The following is a 3,716-nucleotide window of genomic DNA, read 5'->3' on the forward strand; positions in this document are numbered from 1 at the left end:
GTCCCGATGAAATTCCCATCGAATTCCTTAAGTTAATTGACAATGACTCCATCGACATCATGGTTGATCTCTTTAACGCTGTATATGCGACGGGCATAATTCCTAAAGAGTGGCTCAAATCTACATTTATAACGCTGCCCAAAAAACCAAATGCCAAATGTTGTTCGGAGTACCGAACAATTTCACTGATGAGCCACACACTTAAAGTTTTATTGCGTATCGTTCACAATAGAATTTATTCAAAAATAGATGTGGAAATAAGTGATAACCAGCTAGGTTTCAGGAAGGGAATGGGTACAAGGGAGGCACTATTTGGATTGAATGTTCTAATGCAGAGATGTCTGGACGTAAATCAGGATATATATGTTTGTTTTATAGACTTTGAAAAAGCATTTGATAGAGTTCAACATGAAAAACTGATAGGGATATTACAAAGAAAGAATATTGATGCTCGAGACATAAGGCTGATAGCAAACCTGTACTGGGGACAAACGGCTAGTGTAAGAGTGGATTGTAGTTTATCTGAAAGTGTAGAGATACAGCGTGGTGTTCGGCAGGGGTGCATTTTGTCTCCTCTCCTTTTCAATATCTACAGTGAAGCAATCTTCGAGGAAGCTCTTGCAGAGGGAGATGAGGGAATAAAAATAAACGGTCAACAACTCAACAACCTTAGATATGCCGACGATACGGTGATAACAACAGACAGCATTGAAGATCTGCAAAATCTGCTACAAAGAATAAATGACTCTTGCACACAATTTGGACTAAACATGAATTTGAAGAAAACGAAGTATATGGTTATCACAAAACAACAAAATATAGACGTAAACTTAACAATTGATAACACTCCAATTGAAAGAGTTCAACACTATAGATATTTAGGTACAATAATAAATGAGAATGCTGAACAGTTGCAAGAAATTAAAACTAGAATTGAGATAGCCAGAAAATCTTTCATCAAACTCAAGAAGTTTCTTTGCAGCAAGGACATTAACTTAAAATTGAGGATGAGAATACTTCGATGCTATGTATTTTCAACTCTGTTGTATGGTGCCGAGGCATGGACATTAAAAACAGCTGAAATAAACAAACTGGTAGCTTTTGAGAGATGGTGCTATCGTCGCATGTTGCGGATTTCGTGGGTCGACAGAGTTACAAATGTCGAAGTGCTGCGTCGTATGAACAAGGAGGAGGAGATTTATAAAACTCTAAAGAGAAGAAAACTAGAATATTTTGCACACATAATAAGAGGTCCCAAATATCAATTGCTGCAGAATATTATGGGAGGAAAAATTCAGGGAAGGCGTTGTCAGGGTAGAAGAAGAACATCATGGTTGAGAAATCTCAGAGAATGGTTTTCAATGACTTCCAACGAACTGTTCCGTGCAGCTGCAAATAAAGTGCGCATAGCTATGTTGGTAGCCAACCTCCGTTAGGAGATGGTACGCGAAGAAGAAGAATTGCCGAATGAACATCGAAACTTTCGACCATCTTTTGAGTTTAATCAAAGAAAAAATTCGCAAGCAAGATACGAATTATTATTATTATTCATATTATAATTATTATTCATTATTATTATTAATTCGGAGAGTTTGGAGGTCATGAAGACTATTGAGAAATGTCCTATAGTATATAAAATTACTAGCAAGGTAAGAGGGTTTTACCTCCTTGAGCCAGTAAAACCCGTTACCTTGCGTGTATTGATTTATATTTTATTGGTTTCTCATTTGTAAAAAGGTTAGATAAATTCCAAAAAAATCTCAATAATTTGTCGCAAATGTCGTAAGCTATGGAAGCGTTGCCATGAATATGTCTGTTTATTTTTCTTTACATTTGTTTTGGCGAAAGCGAAAATGAATGTACCAAAAGAAATTATTCAGGCAGCCAGCAGTGTAGCTTTGTTTATTACCTGCAAAATCAGCTTCAAGGTACGAGCGAGAATACGACGACTTCAAAAAGTGGCAAAACAAAAATAGTGTGATTGGGGTAACTGAAGATGTTTTGTTAGTCTACTTGAATCAACTATCAGCTAGATTCAGCCCTAATACTTTATGGGCAAAATGGTCTATTCTGAAAAGCTGCTTGGAAATAAAAGAAAATGCCCCTGTTCGCAGGTTTGTTTTCCTTGAAAAATTTATTGAAAAATATGACGTTTAGTTGTCATTTGTAGATTTCAAAAGGTAATAGCGTTTCTGAAACGAAAAAATGAGCGTTATACGCCAAAAAAGGCCAAGGTATTAAGTAAAGAAGAGGCTGAACAATTTCTTTTACATGCTCCTGATGACCAGTGGTTGCTGGCGAAAATTGTAACAATATTTGGGATTTTTGGATGTTGTCGATTTGAGCATAGAACTTAATACTTTCGAGTAAGATGTCTAGAACTCTGGTGTATTCAGTGATTCGATTTTGTTTTTAATTTCGTGGGGATATGGGATCAGTTTCGTTTCTCCCACTGTAGGTAGCGCCGTTTGGAATTTGACGGAGCATTGTCAATTGATATTTGAAAATAATTTGAATACTTCTTTCGACTCACGAATATGTTCTATTTATAAACGATTATTGGTGTGTGAAAATTTATTAGTTTCGAGAAAGGGATGTAGAACATTCATTTATTCAACATGTCGTTCAGTTTTCTGTATCAAGAACTACAGCTAAGAATTCGGTGTTGTTGGAATTTGAAGCAGAACCAAATGAGATGAACGAACATTCGGGACCGATATAGCTAAGTTTTATGGAAACTTCAGCAATGTTTCATAGAAACTGTATTGAAAATACGTAATGTGAATTGTGAGCATGTATTGAGAATCAGAAATACATAAATCTATTCGAGTCCGTTACTTAAAATATACTTCCTGAGTAGATATAGTGAAAATTCCCTTTCCGTCAACTGAATATATTGGATATTTGACCAATCAACTGTGTTTTATTAATATCATATTGAGTTATCCCCCTCACGAATTCAATTTGTCAAACGGAAATTATCTTGAAGAAAAATAGAAAATACTCCTTTGAACCCTTATTCGATAGTGTTGAAAATATTGAAGGATTTGTTTTTACAAAGAAAATTAAAGGGTAAATCACAAATAATCCTTAACAGCTGACAAAATGGGCCAGTTCATATTTTGAACTCGTTGATCGATATTCGATATATGAACGCAAAACAAAATAAAACGAGAGATCATTTGACTTCCTTTGGTAGAACAAGGATAGAACCAAGGAGATATAGGAAAGGAGGCGCAAGTGCAGATCGGAAATACTCGGCTGCGTCCAATGACGTCACACTAGCGCGCATTGGCGTAGATTAGAAATTTCACGTCACTGAACTAAGGTGTAAACAAACAGACGAGGTTAGATGTACATTTTTAAGCAGAATGATATGTCCCGCAGGGAAAACGTTGGTTTTTAACATATTGGATCAGAAACTTCTACATCCAGAGTTATGAAATCGAATTTATCACAATAATATGAATGATATACGAGTATGCCAGAACAGTTAGTGAAGACGTTTGGAATTTGAAGTACACCAACAGCAATATAGTTCTGAAGTTCAGTACTGAAGGCATATGAGCTAAATGAAAAGAAGAAAAAATGTCGCTATATGACCTAAATATTGCTGTGGAAATGAATGCAGTAGGACAACGGAAACTGCCTGATAATATAAAAGTTCATGATTCAGGAAAGGCAATGAGTAAAGATGAATTTTTAGGAAATATATG

The sequence above is a fragment of the Coccinella septempunctata genome, chromosome 2, assembly GCF_907165205.1.
Source record: "Coccinella septempunctata chromosome 2, icCocSept1.1, whole genome shotgun sequence".
Lineage (NCBI taxonomy): Eukaryota > Metazoa > Arthropoda > Insecta > Coleoptera > Coccinellidae > Coccinella > Coccinella septempunctata.